This window comes from Aethalodelphis obliquidens, unplaced genomic scaffold (assembly GCF_003676395.1).
Source record: "Aethalodelphis obliquidens isolate GAN/ISIS:26980383/991018 unplaced genomic scaffold, ASM367639v1 scaffold4, whole genome shotgun sequence".
NCBI lineage: Eukaryota > Metazoa > Chordata > Mammalia > Artiodactyla > Delphinidae > Aethalodelphis > Aethalodelphis obliquidens.
The window spans coordinates 74,192,423-74,217,756 of record NW_020837948.1 but is presented as its reverse complement, the minus strand read 5'-3'; the positions used below and the strand labels follow the sequence as shown (position 1 = coordinate 74,217,756).

The 25,334-nt window shown below is 42.4% G+C and overlaps 1 long non-coding RNA gene across 1 annotated transcript; it reads right to left on the bottom strand.

The window, feature by feature from the left end:
• Nucleotides 1-521: 521 nt before the first annotated feature.
• Nucleotides 522-21,045, bottom strand: LOC113617532 (uncharacterized). The gene is made up of 4 exons (XR_003431684.1): nt 19,379-21,045; nt 16,860-16,961; nt 9,707-9,825; nt 522-624 (listed from the first exon to the last, which is right to left on the bottom strand). It is a non-coding gene; the product is annotated as an uncharacterized LOC113617532 (long non-coding RNA).
• Between the last annotated feature and the right edge of the window lie 4,289 nt (nt 21,046-25,334).

Genomic DNA, 25,334 nt, shown 5'->3' with positions numbered 1-25,334 from the left:
AGAGGGTAAGTGGGAAGCATCAAGAGGATGCTTCACAGCTAAATATTCCACCTTCAAAATCCTTTTAGTTTTTGGCGTGATAAGTAGAGAATTTTTGCTACAAATCCTTGTGGCTACGATACAACTATAAACAGAATGTTTTAGAAATAATGTTTTATTAATTCATATCCCTACTCTCTTGAGATAGGAGGCATAAAATGAACAGTACAGCATGAAAAATAATTAGAAACAAAAGAAGAAAGACAACATAAAACAGAGCCAGGAATGCGACTACAAAAGCACACCGTAATTATTAGTCATGACCCGAGTGCACATTTCACTTCAGGCTTACCAGCAACCAACTCAAAGTGGGAAGTACGACTGGTTATACAGTTCACATAATTGATAAGATAAAAAAAAAAAGGCCAGTGTCTTCGAATAAGTAAATCATGCTTGGTACTAGGACCAGACAAATTCTTTGGAGAGTCTCCTGGAGTAGGATAGTGTGAAGCGCTGAACAACGTGCTCAACCATATTCTTATAGGAGATCCAATGATAAGCTCTTTCAGTCCAGCAAATTGTACTGAAGGGAAGGGTGGGTGGTGGTGATGGTGGGTTCTTTGATATATCAGTATGTGTTCATAACTGTGAAAAGCCACAAACATATTGCCAGTTTAGAACATTTCAATGTCTCAGTGAGGAAAAATCATTAATAGTCCATTTTCTAGCAGAAGGAGAAAGTCCCTCCTTCAGAGCCCTAATATCACTGTTCTCTATTCAACCTATGGCATGCAGCATACACACACACACGCACATGCACACGCACACACACCTCTAAATTCTCATTCCATGCCTTGGCTGAATGAGGGAAACATTATACTATAATTATTTTTATTTATTTATTTTTTAATTTAGTTATTTATTTTTGGCTGCGTTGGGTCTTCATTGTTGTGTGTGGGCTTTCTCTAGTTGTGGCGAGCGGGGGCTACTCTTCTTTGTGGTGTGAGGGTTTCTCATTGTGGTGGCTTCTCTTGCTGCGGAGCACAGGCTGTAGGTGCGCAGGCTTCAGTGGTTGCAGCATGTGGGCTCAGTAGTTGTGGCCCGTGGTCTCAGTAGTTGTGGCCCACGGGCTCTAGAGCACAGGCTCAGTAGTTGTGGTGCACAGGCTTAGTTGCTCCGCGGGATGTGGGATCTTCCCAGACCAGGGCTCGAACCCGTGTTCCCCTGCATTGGCAGGTGGATTCTTAACCACTGCACCACCAGGGAAGTCCCTATAATTGTTTGTAAAATTAAAAAGGAGCCACTAATTAAGATTACTAGGGACTGACACTAGGCAATAAATTATAATAAAATATTATCCATTCTGTTACAACAGTAGAGCCAGATTTTGTAGGTCCTGAAGCTTATACAACTTTGGGCACTCTCTTTAAGGAAAATACAATAAAATTATGAAAAAAATGGGTATGAAAATAAACATACAGAAAGAGGAAAATAAATCACAACAAATTACTAGAGCTGTGGAGATTTGAGTTCTTTCCTTCTGAGATTAGGCAATTTACCAGAAATGCTTACATGGAAATGCTTCTTCCCTTTCCCACCAGCAGCTAACCCCCAGCACTCACAGGGGCCTCTGCAAGTAAGGGGCCCTGCAGCTTAACCTTCATTAATTCATGGCTTTATAGAAAATCTTGTCCTCAGTTCCCATCACTAAGTCCATCATCTTTTCCTGGAAGATTCAGCTTCTCCCTTCCTCTGATAACGCAAACTTTGAACTGTCACTGACAAGACCCCAAAGAAATCAATGCCTTTATTTGAAAATGACTTCATATCCGTCTGGAAAAAATGATAGCTCCCAGACTTGTTCTTTTAAAAGTGATCCTTTGCCCTCACTTACAGGTCATGCTCTAAATATGGGTATCTTTGGCTGTCACGCAAGAGAATTTCCAGAGAAGTGTTTTGGGGCCAAAGAGAAGGAATGTGAGATCTGCTCTGCTCTGCAGCAAACAGCAGGAAAGTCAGATATCTCTGAATGTATTTTCTGTACATCTTGTCCTCTCTTCAAATCAATTTTACTTTCATTTCTTGGATGAAGAGCTAAATCAAGTTGCCACTGACTAGCTGTGAGAATTCTGACTTCAGTTTTGTAACAAATGAATTTGAAAGTAGAAAAGCCAGATGGAAAAACAATCTCCAATCTGAAAAGTAAAATTTACTTGTAGAAAAATACTGCCTATGACTTGGAGAAAAATTAGAATTATTTATAAAATGACGTTGGTTTTGCTGAGAGTATTTCCTCTCACTTCTTGTAATTTTACTCTGGGATTTAAGCAGTGTTAGCATATTTGCTACACAATAGATTTCCTGTAGTAAGAGGAAAGAGTCATAGGCTGAGTCTATCTGAAGGAAGGCAAGGCTCTCTGATGATTAATACAAAATGTAAAGTGGTCAGATTTTTTTAGACATCAGCAATCAGTTTAACACAGGAAGATTCCCCCTATGTGACCATGGCTCCTTGCCATAACTGAGCTCCTGGCGGCTGCTTCATGGCAGTGATCCCCCTCCAGGTCCCTGGAAGGTTGTGTGTGATGGGAAACTAGGTGAGTCTGAGTACACAGGGGAGGCAGGGCTCCGAGCCAAGGCTGGAAAGCAAAGCCTGGGATTCTCAGGGCTGATATTTAATCTTCTGGCCCATGGGTCTCTGCAGAAATTGGGGAACGCTTTTATAGAATTGACATCTTTGCTTAGAAGGCCACAGGGCTGCCAATGAGAACATACCAAGCTGAACCATCAAATGTGTTTTATAGGAGAATCTGAGAGGAACGGAATGGGAAACAATGCATAAGAAGGCCAAAAAAAAAAAAAAGAAGAGAAAGCAGAGATAAGTTCAAGCTCAAAGTATGGAGAAGAAACACAGACAGACTGTTCTGAAGCATAAAACTACAATGAGCTCTCAGTAACTCAGAATAGTGTCGAAGAGTTCTGATTTGGATAAAAACAAAAATAATACATTCATTTTTAAAGTAAACATAAATTTATTATTTTCAGGCCTATTCCTTAACAGTTAAATAGCTGAGAAAACAAGTAGAAATCCTGCTGCGATTGCTTAAATGCCTAAATGAAAAAAATTATGATGAGATTAATTAATTGTTCTGATCTAAATATATACTGCCAAAATACTTTAAGTACTTGAAAACTTCAGAAGGCTAAACATGATTTTGACATTTGTTCTGCAAATCTTATTTTTCAAAATATTGAGATTTTGACTGTATCTTGAAATTCTTCTGTACTCTTTCTCTTTAGCAGGATGAGAAAGAATGTCGTCTTATTCCACGTGGAATACATATAGCAATAATAACAATTATTGTAGCAATAATAATAATGGTTCCCATTTTTTGTTTGTATTTACTATGTACTGGGCTCTGCCCTGATCTCCTTTTCTTTTTTAAAAAAAATTTATTTAATTTTTTATTTTTGGCTGTGTTGGGTCTTCGTTGCTGCGCATGGGCTTTCTTTAGTTGTGGTGAGCGGGGGCTACTCTTCATTGTGGTGCACAGGCTTCTCATTGTCGTGGCTTCTCTTGTTGCAGAGCACAGGCTCTAGGCATACAGGCTTCAGTAGTTGTAGCACGTGGGCTCAGCAGTTGTGGCTTGCAGGCTCTAGAGCTCAGGCTCAGTAGTTGTGGCGCACGGGCTTAGTTGCTCCGCGGCACGTGGGATCTTCCGGGCCAGGGCTTGAACCCGTGTCCCTTGCATTGGCAGGCAGATTCTTAACCACTGTGCCACCACGGAAGCCCTGTACTGATCTCTTTTTGCATATGTTTTTGAGATTACATTTTTTTAAAAATTGGTAATCTCCACCCACTAAAATTTTTAAAAGAAATTGAAGAGCATAGACTAAGTAAGTCTGAGGTAAGTCTTCCTTCCATTCTTGTTCCCTAATCTTTCCCCCAGAGTCCACTGGCCTCACCAGTCTCTTTTGTTTGCCTTCCAAGTTATTGTGCTGAGCATTTAAAATATATTATTTTGTTTAATCCTGACTACAACTCTATGTGGTAACTACGGTTATTATGGTAACTACGATTATCATCATTATTAATAGATGAGGAAACTGAAGCACAGAGTGTAACGTTATCTTCACTCCAGATGGCCTCAAAGCCTGGACTCTACTCTCTCTTTCCTTCACCTGCCTGTCTAAATCCTACCCATCCTTCAGGGCCCCGCTCAGAATAATAATTATAATAGCAGAATTTATTGAATGCTTTCCGTGTGCCAGGCGCTTCCACACACGATCTTATTTAATCCTCATAGAGCCCTACGAGGCATGTGCTATTATTATCCTCGTTTAACAGAAGTGAAACTGAGACTTAGAAAGTCACACAGCTACTAAGTGGCAGAGGTCAGATTCAGTCACGATGGTCTGATTGAGGCCCTTGCCTCCCAGCTCAGGAAACCTCTCAACACTTCTCATCACAAAGCAAGATGAGAGCAGCTAGCAAATCATCCTGTATTATTCTCTGGCAGTTCAGCCTTCTATTGATTCTTCTCTTTCAACTTTGCTGTTCACTCCTGGAGAGCTAAGACTCTATTTTTAATGCTTGGTCATAATGCTTAGCAAGTGCCTGATGAATGGTAATTTTTTTTATTATAAAGAAAAATGTTAGCTCCATGTGAGCAGTTGTAGAAATCCTAATGAGATCTTAAAAAATATAACAAGAAGATGCACTAATGAAAATTGAACTCTTTAAACTTCCGTCTGGAATTATGTAATCAGCATATTTAACTTCTGAAAAATCATATCACTGCACACTGGAAAAACTGAGAGGAAAAAAGTCAACTTAGAGAGGGCAGTGATTTAGAGAGGCCATATGCACCAGGAGGCTGCGGGCTACCTTCCCTGGATGGGTCTCCATTCCAAGGGCTTCTCAGAGTGTGACGTACCTTCTTTCTGAATGTGGTTCTATTGCTTCTACTGTGTCTTGCTGGGTTTTGTTGTTTATTTTTTGTTTTTAAATACAACACGGCCTCTGCAAGTTGACTGTTTTATCTGGTGTTCAACTGAGGACACTAAACTGGGTTCAAATGTTAGAAGATAATCCAACAATATATCCTACGTTTAAGGAAATTAAAGAGTTTTAATCTGAGCTTACACATTTTCTACTTTTGGAATCTAACTGCAGTTTCAGATGCTACAACACTGTACCTTGTATCTAAGGACAAAGTTGGTCCCTAGCCAGGAAAACTTCAGATCCCATTAGTTCACTTGCTAGTACTGGGCAAATAAATTTAAAAACTACTTTCCACAGTGAAAAAAGATCTGTGTGTGAAATGAGGTGTTTTTTTTTTTTTTCACGGTACGCGGGCCTCTCACTGCTGTGGCCTCTCCCGTTGCGGAGCACAGGCTCCAGACGTGCAGGCTCAGCAGCCATGGCTCACGGGCCTAGTCGCTCCGCAGCACGTGGGATCTTCCTAGACTGGGGCACGAACCCATGTTCCCTGCATCAGCAGGCGGACTCTCAACCATTACGCCACCAGGGAAGCCCTGTTTTTGTTTTTTATTGGTTTGCCTTTTCTCTTTCCAGTGACATGACCTCAACTTGCAAATTAACCCTAATCATAGGTGAGGCCTTTGCTTAAGAAACTGACGGCAACACACTCTGGTAGGTCAACTTAGCATAAACTTCAAAGTAAAAGGGATCCCTGCTGGGTGGAACATCAGGTTAGACATTCTCCAAGTTTCCTCCCAAACCTCTCACTCTGTAATAACATTCCAACAGCCCTAGGTCTATTAGAAAAAAGGTCTTCTGAATAATTTATGGCCTCTTTCCTTTACCAGGCACAGTAGCTGCTCTCCAGACCCTTCTATTCCTTTGGAAGCAATTGGATGCTGGATCATCAGCCACTTTGGGCCACTTTGCTGGGCTGTGGGGACCCCTGCTCAGGCCTGCAGGGACATATATAACCTGCTGATTTGGGGGTGCCCCCAGTTACTGCTCTTGTCTGCCTCCTGTTAGGTCAGGGTACCACAATGAGTGGATTAGTTAAATTTAAGGAGGATTAAGTGTTATTTGAGAATATTTGTCCCCTGGAAGCCAAGGCGGGGGTAGAAGTCTACTCTGGAGCACTCTGAAAGCGGAACAGACTTCTGGAGCTTGAGCACAGGGCCTCTGGGGCAGAAAAGCAGAACACCAGGAAGGGTGATGGAAATTTGCTGGGGAAGGCTACCAGCACTTGCCTCAACCTCTGCGGCTGCCTGATAGTTTCTATGTCTCCTTAAAGCTGTCTTGCCTTGTTGTGACCCATTTCTGGCTTTTCTAAGAAACGGCTTTCTCGACACCCTACCCCCGAGACCCTCAGTTAAACTTTCTTTCCCCTTCTCAGGGGCATATCGCCAGAATGGGCTTAAAAGGCCATGTCCTCTGACAATTCCCTTCCCCATACCCCCCTTTCCACCCAGTCTTACAACCCCTGCCCCCCCAAATCTGAGAGTGCTTTCTTGCTAGAGCAGAAAGGCCAGTCCTGTAACTTCTCTGCCCCGTAAGCCTTCCCATTTATCAAGCGTCAGCCCAAGTGTCATTCCCTTTAGGAGGCTCCCGACCCCTCAAATACGAATTCCCAGTTCCCACCCCACCTGAGACCACACTCCTCCCTCGCTGCCACGGCACCTGACACATTGATCTGTCTGGTCTGTCTACTTGTCTGCCTTTCACCCTGAGCCATTACCGTAACAACTGGGTTTCATTCATCCTTACCCACAGTCCCTGCAAACAGTGTTTTGGGGAATAATTGACCTGCATGGGGAGCTTTTCCTCTTCTTATCTTCCTAAGCTCTTTCACATTTTTACACTTTCATACATCTTCATATGAACAGAAAAATGGTACGGTACATAGTGAATACTCATTTAGCCAGATTTACCCAGTTTTACTAATTGCTTACACCTTGCCATATTTACTTCACCTGCTCTTTTTTGCTCAACTATTTCAAAGTAAATTTCAGATTTAATAACATTTTACCCCTAAATACTCATGTATACACTTCTAAAAATAAAGACTTTTTGTTTTTGGCTGTGCTGCATGGCTTGTGGGATCTTAGTTCCCCAAACAGGGACTGAACCCAAGCCCTCGGCAGTGAAAGTGCAAAGTCCTAACCGCTGGACCGCCAGGGAATTCCCAGGACGTTTCCGGACAAACTGTGATACCATTATCACACATATTCATATTATCACACCTAATAAAATAAACAATAGTTGCCGACTATCACCACTGTCCCCAGAATTATTTTTACCACTGGTTTGTTCAAACTAGAATCCACTCAGGGACTATACATTGTTAGGTCCCTAACCAACCAATTGGAGACAGTCAATTGTTGTGTCCCTAAATTTCTTTAAACTTTCCACAGTCCCTTCCCCTCTTTCCCATGTTTATTGACTTGTTGAAGAAATCCAGCCAATTCAGTTGGAAGTCCCACTTTCACGGTGCTGTTTAACTTTACCAGACTTCCGAGGTGAGCTGACCTAAGGAAGAATCACAGCCACCGCTGCAGGAATCTTCTCCACGTCAGGGACCTTCCAGTCCCATTGTCTCCTTTGTTCTCATCACCTAAGCACAAATCCTTAGAGCAGTAAGACTCAAGACTTACCCTGTGCTCTCGCATCTTCTGCTTGGATGTCCCTTTCCTGTCCTTGCTGTCAGCTGGTGTGAGCCTTCCAATAAAGCAGGGACCTGCACAGCTTTCCCTTCAGCTGCCAGCAACCGCTTGAAAGCCTGGCTCCCATAAAACATGCTGGGGAGAAAGCCTTTGATCTTGGGACTCTGAGTCTTCATTATTGGTAGCAGCAACCGGCAGCCACCATTTCTGAGTGAAGTTAAACTCTATCCTCCAACTTCCGCGAAGTCAATAAACCACCTAAATTCATCCCAGAAAAAGAACCTGTTTTCTAGGTGATGTAAGGTCCAGCAGTGCCACCCCTACCCTCTTGCCCCAGATAGATGGTCTGCCTCCAGGCAGAAAATCTTTCACACTGGCTGCTCCCGCTGGCAACAGGTGTTTCCACTGATTTGAAGGAGAAGCGTGAGGGATTTAGTCTCTGCCATAAAGCCATCAGAGAGTTCTCTTGGCTGAGACGCTCCAGCAAATCACCAGGAAGAGCAGGATCTATTTTCCATTTCAGAGGGCGGGGTGGAGGTGGGACGTGGTGGGCAAGCTTGGGCGGGGAGAGAATGGAGTCGGTGGGAGGCTGGGAACAGCTGTGTGTTTAAATTGGAGGCCCTAGGCCACGGGCACTCAGAGAACATGAAAATTCAGGCACACAGAGGATTCCTGAAAGTGTTGATCCCTCTTTAGGTGAAGAGAGAAATGGAGGAGGAGAGTCATGGCAGCACGGGGTGTGGGCTGGAAACCCCACAGGGACAATTCCTGCCAGCCTGATATGAATATCTAGCTGTTTACTTTGGCTCATGGGATTTCTATAGTTGTGTTTGGTTTTTTTAATGAGGAAAAAACTCTCCAACAACTACATTTCTAGTGGTGGAGTAGGTCCCGTTTTATTCTTCCTGAACGTGGTAAAATACTTGATAGGTAACAAAGGGGAGGAAAGAGAGAACTTTATAATTTTACACAAAATTCTCAATTTGGAGGTCAGTTAAACCTTTTCGTTTTCTGGCTCTTCCTCTTCATAATTCTGTTTCCTGGTTTCCCTTTCTGCTGTGATGCTCCCTTCCCTGTCCCACGCCCCCCAACACACACACACTCTCCACTCTCTGGCAAAATCAGAACATTAAGTTTTGAAATAGTCGTTGCAGAAGTTCATGAAATCTTTTTCTCTAGTGGTTTTACTAAAGCAGGTCTGAGCCTCTCTTTTTTGCAACAGCTTAGGGAGAGAGTGGGTTCGGGGGGAGGGTGTTGGTGAGAGATCAGGTCACCTCTCAAGGACTCCCCTCTTTGTGGTACACAGAAACCGGATCCCCGGAGTAGGCACAGAGAGCAGGGGTGGGAGAAACTTGTGTGTTCCCTCCTCAAGATCCAGTGGGAGGCCTGGCTTTTTTAGCAAATAACTTGCCCTCCACTTGGTTACGTGGTTGATTTGGAAAGCAGATTCCGAAGAACAGCAAGGAAAGCTGGAACCTTGAAAACTGCTTTCCTGTGAGGGCCCTCGTAATGCACAATCGGGGACGGATCTGGATCACCTGTGTGTGCAGAGGGCCCTACAGCCTTCTGGTGTCAGCTGTGTGGGGTGGAAATTCCCCTTGCCGCGTGAAGCCGCAGTGGGAAGTGATGTCTGGGAGTCTGAAAGAGCTTCAGCTTTCTGGGAGTATATTATGAAGCCAACTAAGTAACAGGAAGTCATCACTTGGGCTTTACAGCAGATTAATGCTTTATATGAAGCCAATGAATACAGAAAATGGTCTAAAGATTTGTTAAACAAAAAGGGGGCTGTGGGGAGAGGGAGAGAGATGGGAGTTAGCATCTTCAAGTTCCCGATAACCTGCTGTGTGAGTGTCAGGAAGTTGATCTGGTTGTCTAAGTGAATTGCACTGGCCCTTTCTGGACCTCTATCTTTAGGATTTGTTTTCCTTCTCTTTAGCCTTTGCTTCTCTGAGGTCAGCCCCCACTTCTTCAGTAATCATTTCCTGGGGCACCAGTTCTTCTTGGGCTTCAGAAAACCCTCCCTTCTCTGTCCTTCCCCAATGGTCCGGTGATTGAAGGCTCACCGGGCACATAGCAATCATACCTATGAAGGAGGCGGTACCCAGGAGTTGTCAATAGCTGGGCTGGTCCCCACTCTGTTCACTGGAGCTTGGCTAAGGCATCTCCTGGGTCTACCGTTGGAGGCTGGGAGTTAAGACCCAACTGTTAAAGGAAGAAAAGAGAACCATTTAATGAAAAGTTTTGTTTTGTGTTCATTTTTACTTACAAGTGAAACCACTATCAGAGAAAATTTTTGACTGTAAGGTTGGCATCTCTCTCTCCACGTATATATATTTTAAATCAGTCTTCTGTTGGGGAATCTTTCTTCTACTTTATAAGAGAAAATAAAAGCCACCAGGGAGAAACTCCATCAAATTCTTGCCACACACCTACCTGCAGGGATGCCTATCTTTTCCTCCTTTCCTTCCATCATAGTTGAAGTGATTGCTCATTGCCAAGGTCAGTTGTAAGGCTCTGTATTTCTCTCACAGTCTGATAGACTCTGCTCCATGGCACGTCCCTTCTCTCTCCTGCTGCCTCACTTGCTACCAATTCATTTCATCAGCATTTAAACAAGTCCAAATATCTCCTATCCTAAAAATAATATTCTCCCCAGCTTCTACATTCCTTTCCAGTGTATTAACAATATTTTCATACTTCTGTATTCTCGACGCTCTGGCACTTGAAGGCTTGCTGGCCAGGGAAGGTCTTCCCTGTCCCCCCTGCACTCCCACAGGGTTAGCTAGTTCCCAGAGATATAACACAACTCACCGGAGAGTGTATTTTTCCTATGCAAACTAACCAATTCGGGAGCCCACACCCCAACTACCTCTCTTATGGGTTCTCACAGGGTTCTTACACTTGGCCCACTATCCTCCTGCCCTGATCACCCCAGGGCTGGATACTAGAGGACTAGAAGTAGTTCCTATGCTGCAGAGTCTGCTAAAATTATTCCAACTATAGCCAATCCTAAGCCTACTTACCCTGCCTTGCCTTCCTGTGAAAACCATAATCAAATCTCCTGCCAGTGTTTCCCTGTCTCTTTCTTCCTCCTGGTGCTTCCCTGTGGGACCCTGCGTGGCCTGGCCTCCCTCCTCTTGAAGACAGTGAGTAACAAACTATCCTTTCAATGGCAGTCATCCTCTGATCTGTTGGTCTCATATTACTGGAATAATAATGAAATCTACATTGTAAAACATCCACCTACTTCCTTATCGGTTCCTTTTGTCTTCAGTAAAGTGTATTGAAACAGGTGCCTATACTCACCATCACCACTTCCTTACCCTCCACTCTGAAATTCTCCTTGAAATCTGGCCTCTGTCCCGACATTCCTCTGCTACTGTTCCTGCCAAGATCACTAATAAACCTGTTGCTAAATTTTAAGACTGCTTTCCCAGCATTATCTGATTTGAGTTTTAAGCAGCATCTGATACTAGTGACCACTATCTCCTTGAAACTGTCTTCCCTTGGTTTTAGTGATATGCATCTTTTCCACCAGTTTCTTAGAATCCTTTGTGCGTTCCATTTCTGTTTATCTGTTCATTGTAGAATCCATAGAAAATTCAATGTTGTACTTGTCATTTCCACATGGATATCCTACCAGCATTTTAAACTGGGAACTTCCTAAACTGAACTCATCATCTCCATCCCTTAGCCTGTTCCCCCTCTGTGCTCCCTTTCTCAGTGAACAGCAACGTCATCCTGGAGTTGGCCCGGTCAGAATCCTGACGTCCGTCACCCTTGGCTCCTTCTGCCACATTCCCCACATCCATCAATCACCAGGGCCCATCAATTTTACATCTTGAATATTTAAAATCCATTTATTTCTTTCTACTCCCAATGTCTCTATGTTAATTTGAGTTATTGTATCTCTCACCTGGTTAATGCAGCAGCCTCCTAACTAGTCTCCCTGACTCCATTTTTGCCCTCTTTCTTCCATTCTTCATATTGCAGCCAGAGCTCTTTCTACACATTCATATCAGGGCGCATGCAACCTCCTTTCCTTACTTTACACCACTTTGATGGTGCCTCATTATCCTTAGGACAGAGTCTAGATTTCTCCACATGACCTTCAAGGACCTTCATCTTGTGTTCTTTGTAATCCTCTCTGGTCTCTTGCCTCTTTAATCCCTAATTAAAGCCTTTTGTGATTCTCAGGTGCTCCCAGAGCCAAGAGAATACCTCCACCAAAAATCTTACCACACTCTATTGTCAGCGCCTGTCTCCTTGCTTGTTTCGCTAATTGTTATAAGCACCTTGAGGGCAGCACCGTGTCTGGTTAACTGTACCATGTCCAACACCTTGCACAATGCTGGCACAAACAGCTGCTGAATAAATGACTGTGATTCCAGCCAATGCTTGTGGGCAAGAGTGTTTCAATGACATGGTCTGTCCTGAGAACACTAAGATGATTGTCCTCACGCTTCTTTCGTCAACAAGAATAACATTCGTTGAGCATTTACCGTGTGTCATGCAATTTTTCAGGGTTAGGGAAAGAAGCCAAACCACTTCCTTATTCTTCCACTGAAATGACATTTAAATAAGCTCACTTTCTTTTTTTCTTTTCTTTTATTCCATTGGTGATTAAAACTGAGATCATTCTTATAGGGACTAGCATATAAACCCCCCAAGGACTAATCGCTGACTTTAAGTAACAATGACCTCAGGGTGATAGATTATCCATGATATATTTTGACCATATGCATATAGTCATTCATTAGATGCCTGGAAATATTAATGCCAAACCATCACCGCTTAAAAATGTGCTCGTTTAGAGATTGTTTTTAAGCTTGTTGAGCTGGACCACATGGTTCCCATCTCCAATAATTAAATGAATAGTGAACTAATAAGCTATCTTTTGGTTTGCTTGTAGGAATGCAATTGTTAATATGTACTGGGAAAACGGAGGTCATTGTGGGGCACAATGAAGTCATTATTGATGAGTCAGTGGAATTTCTGTTGGTTTCCTGGAGCAAACAGATATTTACATATCTGAGCTTTTGAGCATATCTGGCAGAGGCTGAAAAATATAATGTATCTTACATATCAACTTGCAGTTGCCATCCCAGGAGTCTTTACCCACATTGGTTATACAACAGTTTGCAAAGACCTAATGGGAGTAGCCAGGCATTCCTGGATTAAGTTATTCCATTTCATCTTCATAGAGAAGAAGTTGCATTATTTAATGCTCCCTCAAGCCACCATTCACACTGGGGAGAAAAAGTGTTGTCTTAAGTCAACTTGAGCTGCTATAAAAAGTACCATAGACCGGGTGGCTTATAACAGTAGAAATTTATTTCTCACGGGTATGAGGCTGGGAAGTTCAAGATCAAGGTGCCAACAGTTTTGGCAAGGGCCAGCTTCCCGGATCATAGAGAGCTGTCTTCTCCCTGTGTCCTCACATGGTGGATGGGGCAAGGGAGCTCTCTGGAGTCGCTTTTATAAGGGCACTGATCCCATTCATGAGGGCTCCACTCCCATGACCTAGTCAAGGGTGAAGGTATTAGTAAGTGGGGCCTTTGGGAGGTGATTAGTAATTAGGTCAGGAGAGTGAAGCCTCATGCATGGGATTTGAGCTCTTGTAAAAGAAATCCCACAGAGCTCCCTGCCTCCTTCCATCATGTGAGGACACAGTCAGAGGTCAGTAGGCTGCAATCCAGAAGAGGGTCCTCACCCAACCATGCTGGCACCTTGATCTCAGATTTCCAGCCTCCAAAACTGTGAGAAATAAATTTTTGTGTTTTCTAAGCCACCTAGTTTGTGGCATTTTGTTATAGCAGCCCACAAGGACCAAGACAAATGGATCTTGCCCAAGAAAACTTCCTAGCATAGAGATAATACCCCAATAGAAAGGCAGGCAGTCAGAATCTTGGGGCAGATGGGGAGACACAGCGAGGGAGACTGAGTGAAATAAACTTTAAGAAATCGCACTGGGGGAAGAGGCAGCTATTCCATAGCTAGCACCCAGAGGGCAGAGGCCAGAGCGCAACCTATCAGCATTGAAAGACTGCATCTTTGTTCCCTCATCCACTCTCTCTCCCTGGGTCTGACCCTGGGGGTGTCTAAAACATTTGCTAGGGAGTTGGATAAAGGAGGAGAGAAGTAGTCAATGACAGCCAGTTCTCTGCTGCAGGCTTTCAAGCCTGAAGACGACTTGATCTAGAAATTTAGATTAAGAATTAGGTTGGAGTTTCAATAACAACTGTTCTGAACTTTTAAAATGACAGACTGTTCTTGGGACTTGAATACCTATGGGACCTGCTTGAGGTTTTATCTGGGGCCTGAAAAAATGGTCCATGTTTACTATGGAGTGGTGGACAAGATTAAAACTGCTTTCATGATCACACTCTGTTGAAACTGTTTTCTTCAAAAAATGGGTCACATATACATTTTGGAATGTTTGCTAAAAAAAAAATTCAGCTTGATACTTTATGACCTCTTTTTATGTGTATGTGTGTACATCCATACACACATATCATAGACACATAATCATAGACTTGTACCGTTGGAAGGATATTTAGAGATGTTCTAGTCCAAAACACTCAGCTCATAATGAGGAAAATTGTTCCATTAGGATCTCTTTCAGTTTTAAAGTTCTCTATGACTTTATGGTATTGACAGCCGCTCATGGAAGATATTGCAGTAAATCACACTTTTCTCTTAGGGATATGCATTAGACTATTGTAAAGCAGGATGAAGTAACCTCTGGTATTGGGGAGGAACTCAGGATACCAGTTGGCTCATTGCTTCTGAAGAGAACATAAGGTTGACCGCTTTTTAAAAAAAATTTGACTGGGGATCTGCCAGCTTAAATAACTGCAGTACTTGACTGAGAGCCAAGCCTGGGAGGCCAAAGACACAGAGTCCAAAGATTGCCCTTGTTTTAGACAAGATCATTCCAATTCACCTTCACAGAATGCTTGGTCCAGGGATTTAGGCTTGTAGGCTTCCAAGATGTCAATCTTTCCATAGAGCCTTGGCTCTGGATCCCTGGGTTTTTCTCCCTACCCCAATGGCAGAGACAAATCCAGAGGGATCTTTCAAGGAGCTTTAGGCAGGAAAATAGAGGAGTAGGCAGTGGCCACAGTCCATTAATCTCATTTTCTTCTGTGTTCTCCATTTAACATCACCAAATTGCCTCTCCCTTACCACTCAGAAACCACTTATCCTGTGTAGAATACGATTGGCAGGAGGTGGGCACGTCTACTGCAGCTTGGCAAGCATTCCATGGTTGACAGAGCCCTAAAGATGCTAATACCACTCCCCTTCTCTTCTTAGGCCCCCAGTGGTTTTGAAGTAGCAGCAGTGACTGAGTGGTTAAAGTCTCAGAGCAGAGAGGCCATTGCCTGGAGCTGTGTGTGTGTCAGGGCCTTGCATATTCAGACAGACACTGAGAGCAGTGACAAGGGTATGGAACTTTCTTGGAGAAATCTCTTGGGCGATATGCATTGATAGAACCTAGAAGTTCAGCATCTCAATGGCCTGGGGATTGAAGGAGAAGCAGGCTTGAACACAAAGATCTCTGTTTCAGCTTCGGGGATCCCCCAGCACAGTTTCAGGTTGACTCTAGTAGGAGACTCAGCTTGTCCCAGCTCTGGGCTAGCAAGCCTCCCTGGCCTGCAAGAGCACACAGGTTCCCACTGCTTGGGTTGCTGGTCACCAAGAATTCTGAAGAAGCTTTAGCTCTATAAGCAAAGCCAAGAACTACTCTGTGGTTTTGCTGACGTTTTCCTTTATAGTTATAGAGGATGAGGAACTTTTCCAGAAAAAAGAGGAGATCTTAACAGCAAAAAGCTTCCTGCCCTTAGAACGTGATACAATAAAATGACTGAATTAATTGAATGACTGCCCATCAGTTTATTCTCATTGGTATTTTAATTATCTCCTATTTTTTTCTCTTACGACTACCTGTTTGCTTTAAAGGAAACTAATAAAATCACCTTTTAATAGAATCACTACTGACCTGGGCCATTGTATTGTATTAATCAGGGTAGGTAATAACTACTGTTAAAACAACTCCTAAATCTCAGTAATTTGAGACTAGAAAGGTTATTTCTTGAAAACATTAAAGTGCAATTGGGTCTTTGGCAATTGGAGTCAGATCACTTCCAGCAAGTGGTTCCACCATCTTCTGGGCCTCAGAGCTCTCCACTGGGTCTTCTGCATCTTTCTCCTGGCGAGGGAGTAGAGCCAGCATGAGTGACCCTATGAGAGGTTTTAGGGAAGTCGGCACATCACAGCCACTCATGCTCAGGATCAGCCCCGGCCTCGCCCCACTGCAAGGGGCTGGGAGAGGTCGTCCGGCACGTGCCCAGGAAGAAGAGGAGGCTGTGGTCCTGGTGCGCACGGCAGTCGCAGCAGCAGCCCACCGATCCTCCTGCAGAAAGCAGTGCGTGTGGGGACTGTGACCCCAGGTTCTAGAGTCTAGCCAGACTGTCTGCACCGGAATTCTGGCCCTGCCACTTGTAGTTGTGTGACCTTCTTTGTCAAACGGGCATCATAATGGTATTCACCTTTTAGGGCTGTGGTGAGGGTTAAACGAGATGACCCCTGTAAGTACGTACTGAACTTAGAACAGTGGCTGCACATGGTAAATGCCTGAGGAATATTCAATGTTCATCATGAACAGGAAGCACTTAGACCAGGCCTGATAAGAGGATGCAAGAGGACATCAGCTGTAGTGTTTCTCCTTTCTCTTACTGTGACTTCAACTACAAATGTCATTTTCTAACACGTTCAAGGTCCTCTACTGACCTCCAACTGCTTCTCCTTTTCGTTTTTGTTCTCTTCTTTGCTGCAAGTTTGGGTGGCTATTTCTGTTCCTGATTTTTATTTCTTTCTCCTCCATCATGTACCCTCAAGCTGTAAAAGTCTTCTTTATTTATGCCCCACTCTGGCCTCCAGTCCCCTGCCTGCCATCAAACACCTCCTGAAAAGTTCCTCCTAATGAAACCTTGTCTTTATTGCCCATTTAAAGAATGGCTCTAAATTAAGTGGAGTGGTCCCCTCTAGTTTTCTATTCCCCCTGCTTTTATTGTATCAATTCTCATAGGAGATGAAACCCAGCAGAATCTGGGCTATTAGCAGCAGCCATGCCAGTAACTGGGAATCAGATTTTATGGAGTTGCTGGGATACTGATAGGACAAAGTCAGAAAATAGAACCTGAGATAATTAACAGATTTTGTAATTGCTTTACCTGCAATGAAAGCAATCTGGAGAATTTTGGTTGGTATCCTCATAGACAATGAGCTTTATGAGAGTAGGCGTTTTGTTTTATTTGTAGCTGTAGCTCCCTCACCTGGAACAGCGCACATAATGGGTGTTCACAACTTTTTTGCTTAACTAAGTGTTAGCAGCAGAAAGGAATGGGTAAATGGTAAATGAGAACAAGGGAACATTTATTTATTAAAGACTACTTTTTTTTCTACCACTACTTTTTATGGATTTTTAATTAAAAGAGTAAAGTCATTATTAATAAGTATTTTTCTTTGCACCAAAAAGGACACTAGCAATGTTGGAAGGACTAGCATATTTTATAAAAGCATATGTTTTAGGTCCAAATGGCCAGTCTTCTTCATCATATTATTCATTTTCTTTTAAAAATTGTCAAGAAGACACATTCTTCAGATTCAGTTTAATTTAAAAAAGGCAATTACTCATATGTGCACATTGGTGAAAATTTTATTTTCTTGTGGGGAAGATAAAATGATTCTTAAATTATTTAGAAGGAAAAAACTCATGAAATTTAGCACACACAAAAAAATAGAAAAATAATGATGGTTAATTTGCCCAACCTGTATGAAATACAATATAAAGGTTTACTAAGTGGAACCCAAGGCACTACAGCTGGAATAAGATAGTAGTATCCAGCATTTATTAGTTGTTTTCTTTGTTCCATGCACTGTTAAGTGCTTTACATGCATTAACTAATTTTATCTCATACACAACAATGCCCTGAGGTAGCTACTATTTTTATCTCCACCCAAGAAGAAAGCAGAGCAGTGAGATTAAGTAACAACCATCCCCACTCACACAGCTGGTTAAGTGTGGGACTGTATCCAAATCTAGGTTTCCCCATCCTCAGAGCTTGTAAAAGATCTTTTAGAAGAACTTAACATACGAAAAAGTTTTAATCATGTACATAACTTAAAATGTCATATAATACCTCAAAGCTTCAAACGAAGCCCAGTGTCACACTCTTACACACACACACTGAATTCTCACACCCCAAAGGCAGTCACTTTCAATTATTTTAGGTTTTGCTGTTACTGAAACAGGAGGGAAGGGGACAGGGCACAACCTTTAAAAGAATGACATAGCCATAGGACATGACAAAAACTGATTAGAACCAACTAGGTCCAAGATGGCGGAAGGTTCCACTTCCAGTGGACACTGAGCCTCATTTTATGCTCATTGTAACACATTAGCATGATAAATGACACCCCCACCAGCGCCATGACAGTTATGAGGCCAACCATAAAAGGTCAAAAAATGGGCAGTGGCCGAATTCCTGGAAATCCCCACCCCTTCCCCAAAATAGTTGGAATAATGCCCCCACTGGTTAGCCTATGAAATTACCCAGCTCATAAAAACTAACCACCCCATATTTCAGGGCCTCTCGCCTTCTGAGATGGCCCACATTGTGTCTGTGGAGTGTGTTCCTCTCTAAATAAATCCATTTCTTACCTATCACTTTGTCTCTCACTGAATTCTTTCTGTAACGAGACATTAAGAACCTGAGCTTCATTAAGTCCTGAGACCAGGTGTGTGATCTCAATGAAAAGACCATGCGTTCAACTCCCAACCTGAGTTGTACAGTTTCATTACTATTTAATGAATATTTAATGATATTTCTAAATGTAAACCTCACATTGCTATTTCTTGATATTTTCAATTTTAGACCTTATCTATTGACTTCCGAGTCTGAAAGATGAGGATTTATCTCTTTTCTGCACAATAGTTTCCTATCCTCACCTTATGGTAATTAAACAATAGTTGGTTAAAACAATATTTACTGTTACATTATAATAATATAAATATTATTCACAAAGTCAGGCCTAGACCATGATCACATTCTACTTCTTCTAACAACACCCCACCCCTTCTTGGAGTTAATTCTTGTCCCATTTTCTTAGTTGCTCTGTCTTCCATGTACCTATCACAGATTAAGTCCCCCAAATCTCCTCTACAATTATAAATGTCCTCTTGATATAAATCAAACACATCAATCCTATTAGTTTCATTTTGTTTTTCTTTGAAATATCTTGATGCTTGCCATCTTCCTGCTTTTTTTAAATTAATTTTTATTGGACTACAGTTGATTTACAATGTTGTGTTAGTTTCTGCTGTACAGCAAAGTGAATCAGTTATACATATATCTATTCTTCTTTAGATTCTATTCGCATATAGGTCATTACAGAGTATTGAGTAGAGTTCCCTGTGCTATACAGTAGGTTCTTATTAGTTATCTATTTTATATATATACTCGTGTGTATATGTCAATCCCTATCTCCCCACATGTTGGTGAAATTTTAAAGCAACAACAACAACAAAAAATCAGAGCCAAACATTACATTCCATTAAATTATTATGGTTTGTAAAGTTAACTTTCAAATGTTAAAGATAAAACACACTTGAGAAGCTTCTTTATGTTTTAAGTTTCTTATAAGAACCAGCATTTCACTGAAAACATAGCAAGAGGTGGATTATTTTTACCTGATGCTCCATGTCTGTGTGTGCACATATTTCAGTCTGGGCTACACGTAGCCAATTCTCTATTACTGGGAACTGCTTTGAAAGTTGAAAGATCCAGGTCTCTTTCCTTCCTTCTCCCCCTTCCAGAGTTCAAGAGCACAGCCACAGGATGGGAAAATGGTTAAGAGAAATGAGAACACAGAAATCAGTTTGTTTTGCTTCTTGTGAGCAGTTGTGTTAAAAGGTATGAGTGAGGAGAGAGAAAGTAATGGATAATTCATCAAAATGCTGTGCCTTAGGAGTACCATCAATGCCTCTCACTTTCTGCTAGAGTCATTCCCATAAAGGAAAATTGCTGGATCATGTTCCTCCTGCCCCTCCACCCTGAGAAACTGTAATCTTCACTCCTGACTGGCTGTGGGACTGGCTGGTGAACGGATCAGCTTCATCACGCCCCACCCCCATCCTCTTCTCCACTTCCTACAGAGTCTCAGAAGTTGGCTCTCCTTTCCTGAATAGGTCTACTGATGAAGAAATGAGGTCAAATTAGCACGAAGTATCATTTTGAGAAAGAAAAAGTTAGCGATGCTAACACTTTTGATACTGTGGCAGGTTTGTCAAATATGTTAAGATTTCCTTTTTGCCTAACCAGTACGGTTACCATTTTATAAGAACCAGTCCAGATTTCCTCCTACTCTGACCTGTACCACCTACAAAAAGACTCTGGTTTTGAGTGTCAGGATCTTGAAGAGGTACAATGTTGACACTCTGGATTATCATTTCAATTTTTTTTCCCAATTTGTTCATGTCTAGAGTCTTTTTATTTATCTACTTTTAGGCTCTGAGAGAGTGACTCTGGGACTACAACTTAGAGTGGAGGAATAAAAGTAGAGAAATAATTTTGAGACTTAATATTTTGTTTTATTAAAAGATAATTTACTGGCTTTAAATCACAAAAAGATAAAGAGCCAAAAGAGACAGTATATAGCTTAAATAATGACTTTTTTTCTCTAAGAAATATAGGAAAATCCTTATCACTTAACCTCATATAAACCTGTTATATCCTTTATATGTTCTTTTTTCCTGCAACATGTACCCCAGTATAAGCATCAATGAATGTTTGTTGAAAGAATGAATGACTGCTGATCCACAACAAGCTAAGGCAAGGATGGAGAGAAGATGCCAGAAAAGGAGACAGTTTCCAGATCTCAACATTAGAACTGGATACTTAAGGGGCCTTCCTGCCTATCTGAGTGATGTCTGAGTTCTTGGGTCATGTGGTTTAAAGCAACCTTTCTCCTTACCAACCAATAGGGATTGGTTATGCAACTAGCCGAGTAATTCAAACCCATATCTATCCATTCCTGCACAAAAGATATATATTTTGCCTGGCTCATGAATAAATAAAGGCTTGTTTATCCCCTTGACTCTGGGAGAGTTGGCCTAAGGAATGGCACTGTCACACCCATTTTCTGCCTTTCACCCCTTACCATGGGTTCATGTTTATTGCTTAGCTAGGAGGGCAGTTAAGGAGGACACATGCATTTCCTGAGTGTTACAGGGTGTGGGGTGGTAACAAGATCAGACGTGAAGTCACAGAGAGTGCTGCCTACATTAAGGCTGGGCCTGGGCTTTCCTGGTGGCGCAGTGGTTGAGAGTCCGCCTGCCGATGCAGGGGACGCGGGTTTGTGCCCCGGTCCCGGAGGATCCCACATGCCGAGGAGTGGCTGGGCCCGTGAGCCATGGCTGCTGAGCCTGCGCGTCTGGAGCCTGTGCTCTGCAGTGGGATAGGCCGCAGCAGTGAGAGGCCCGCGTACCGCAAAAAAAAAAAAAAAGACTGGGCCATCTGAACAGAAAAACTGACTGAATTGAGCTGTGAACTGTTAATTAGGCTCACAAGGCAACAGGGAGAAACAGCATTCATCCAAGAGTACACATTCGGGTGTGGTTTGGCTCAAGGTGAACTCTGAGGGGAATCCCATTCTGATTGCAGTTTTGAGTCATGCATGCATATATGACCTGGTTTCATTAACCCTTGGATTAAATTATATCTCATGAAAGGTTACAATTTAGTATAGTAAAACCTAGGTAAGTCATGGTTACTCTTGAGACAGGCATGAGTTCTGTTCCTCAGAATCAATGTTAGCAAAGGGGTATCTTTTAAAAATATTACTGCAGTGCACCGTGCAGTCCTGCAGCCTGTCTCCTGCTTCAGCAGTGTTTGGGATGTGCCTTGTTCCAGCCTCTGACCACCCTCTAACCTCTTTTCCAGTCACAACCTTCTGAACCATCTTCCCGGCCAGCCATCCTCTGCCTCCAAGGTCAACCAATGCTGTTTTTTGAGCTTAGTTTCTTATTGCATGTGAATCAACCATGAGTTCTCAGATGTGTGAGAATTATTCCACCGAGCTGGAGGCTGCCGTCAATGGCCTGGTCGACCTGCATCTGCAGGTCTCCTACACTTACCTCTCTCTGGGCATCTATTTTGACCGCAATTATGTGGCTCTAGAGACCACTTCTTCTGTGAGTTGGCTGAGGAAAAGCTGAGGCCTCCAAGTGTCTCCTGAGGATGCAAAACCAACACCACAGCCGCACCCTCTTCCAGGAGGTGCAGAAGCCATCCCCAGATGAGTAAAACCCTAGATGCCATGGAAGCTGCCATGGTCCTGGAGAAGAACATGAACCAGGCCCTTTTGGATCTGCTCCCATCTCTCTGACTTCCTGGAGAGCCAATTCCTAGATGAGGAGGGGAAACTCATCAAGAAGGTGGGCAACCACCTGACTAACCTCACAGGCTGGCCAGCCCCCAGGTTGGGCTGGATGAGTGTCTCTTGGAAAGGCTCACCTTCAAATACAACTAGGAGCCTCTGGAGCCCAGTGGCCTTCTTCTGGAGAGGCCCCTTTGTCATTCCTCTGGTGTCAAAGCTTCTGCCTGAGCCTTTCCCTGCAGTCAGTAGGCAGCTTTTAAACCATGCTGAAGCTCTCTCCCAAGTCGTGAACCAAACAGAAACAAGAAAGCATTTTGCAGAAAACAATTTTTTTAAGTGCTCTTAATCCTGAAAGCTTTCCTCCCAAATGTTACACCTATTGGTGTGCTGGTAAACTAGATCTCAAATAAAAGAAAGCACTGATTTGTAGTGTTTGCCAATTTTCATGGTGTAAATGTTCCCACCATGGCCAGTGCCAAGCCACCAATGTTCACAAAACTCCTGAATATTAGATTCAATAATCAAATCTTGCAAGCAGGTAAGACCTAGCTCTAGCACATCCATGAAAGCAAAATCTTATTCATTTTATAAGCCTTTATTAGAATCATACAAAGGGCTTTATGGAAGCTTGCATCTTCATCCATAGGTGAAGACAGGATGTGGCAAAGGGAAGACGGTGATTGCTAAACTCCCTATGATGGAGATTTAATGGGCTAGCTCTCAGGGGCTAGAGATTCAAGGGAGGGAAAAGACCCTAAATGTTTTCAATTCATTTTTTCTTTGTATTACATGCCCCTTGCCCCCCACTTCCCCCTTGCCCCAAGTCATTTGTTCGGAGAACACTGGGATAGATATTTTAGAGTAAACTACTTAGACATGCGAGAACAGTGCCTTGATTTTCAGCTTTTCTTGAATTCAAAGGCTTGCTTGGTTTCATCATATAGATCTGCAAAAAACTCCTCTCATAGCTTCCTTCTAGCTGTAAACTATAATGTTGATTGGCTTCACCTTCCGTTTATTGTTCTTTTCTTACATACTTTCAGAAACTGCTCTTGTCATCTAGCTCAGCAGCTTGAATAAGTTATACTTTCAAATACAGTTAGTGTTCGGTTCAATACAATACAAATGGCAGAGCAGGGCTTAGTAATGAAGTCTCTCCAGTCCCATGGTCCACATACATAATTCCCCAACAACTGTATTCCTGCTCCAGAAATTTCATAGGTGTGGTATACCTTTGGCATAGCCTCCTTTCTGGATTTATTTATTCAGACTATCTGCCGTCCAGGCAAAGTGGAGCTACAGTTAATATTTGTAGGAAGAGCCCACCAACCCAGTAGTCTGTGCTAAACCAGAGTTTTTGGAAGGTACAGTTTTTTCCCCTCATTTTCCTTAGTTCCCTTCAGTAATTTCTTCCGGTAAACACTTAACTCTAAGGCTCTCATCTTCCTAGAACTAAGCCGATATAAATAGACTCCTGTGAGTCCAGCTTATTATCCCTTCCAACTCTACTAGGTCACAGCTTGACATACAATATGATTTTAGAAACCCATGCCAAGTGACTGATTAGAAATATAGTGCCTCCCAGAAAGACAAACATAACCATTGATTTTGATTTTGCCCCTACTCTTTGAGTGTACTGAGGCATGTCTCTAAGCAAGTGTATCCTGGCATTTTAAAAGTGGTCTTTTGAAAACAACCCTTTGGAATCCACCATGGGCTTAAATGGGGTAATTAAGAAGGAACATATTTAACCTTAGCATGAAATACAACACTCAAGTCAAAAACTAAATTAAAGGAACATGATAGCAGCTCTCACATGCAGTAGCTAGACATTCTTATTGCTTTCAGGGGAAAACGATATTTTAAAATCAGGAAATTCTATCAGAACCACATATTTCCCAGACATTGAGATAGAAATACTAATACCAGTAGATGAAGACTGTCAACAAACTGTAGGTCGCTATCAAAACTACTGTTCTTCAAAGTGAATACCTTCCCATTCTGACCTCTGTTTTAGTCCAACCTTGGTCTTTCGGGCAGCTGAATGAGTTCCAGGACATCTCCAGAGGCCAAATCTGGGAAGTCGATGAATAAATTGTATCAAAAGCCGAAGAGTTTCCAGTCAGCATGTTCGTCTGGCATAGCTGTCACCAGAAGGACAAAGGTAGCTATCACATTAATACGTAAAAAACAGGAAATGTCTTGTTAATAAAACCCTAGCAAAAATTTTATTAACAGTGAATGGTAAATCACCTTGCAACTGCTAGTGGTCCACAGACTAGGAAAAATGAGAGCAATATTCACTTTATTGTGGTGGTCTGGAGCTGGATCTGCAATATCACCAAGGTATGCCTGCATTAGCTGTGTTGCATTGGGCAAATTACTTATTACTCTCTGCGTTGGTTCCTTGTCTGTACTTGGGGGATATAGGTTGATGTAAAGATCCAAATGAAATAATGTATGCAAAGTTATGATCCTTAGCAATGAAGGGAAATATAAATGGTAAAAGAACAACAAAAAAAATCATTTTAGAAGAAAAAGTTGCTTGATAATTTTTTAAAGTTGGGCACAACTTGGTGAATACCTCTGATTTGGTTAGTAAAATATTGGCCGAGGAAGACTCTACCCCAAACAAGCAACTTTACCTGGAGACAAAAGGATAGCTGCTCTATTTAAAGAGGTGGTAGTGGGCAGTACATTACTTTTTTGTAGCTAAGCAAAGATCGTTATATCAACTTGGATGGAAAGGCCCAACATTAGAAGATCCTGTGTGCGTATATATAACTGCAAGTGTTGGGGGAATAGTGGGTTTTATACAGGAGTGTTTCGTTTTGTTTTGATTTATTGCTTTGACCTCTTAGCTATACACTTGGTGATCTCTTAGGGCCTGAGCTTTTGTTAGTGTGGTAATCTTTTGAATAATTCATAAATATTCTAATTCTCCCCTTTCCTGACACAAACGGAAGGATTGCATTTCTCTATCCCCTTTGAAGTTAGGCATGCCCGTATGACTTAATTTGGCAAATAAAATGTGAGAGGAAGTAATGAGACTCGCCTCTGATTTTCTCTATTTTGGTGATGAAGGAAGTACAAGTTGAAATGGAATCTACATCAGCCAACTCTGCCAGCTGGAAATGGGACATGTATCGTGAATGAGAAAAAAAATTGTGTTAGCCAATGAGATTTTGGGGTTTATTACTAAAGCAGAGGCTACGCTATCCCAGCTAGTCTAGGTAGTGTAGGGCCAGGTATCTACTTGTGGATGGACA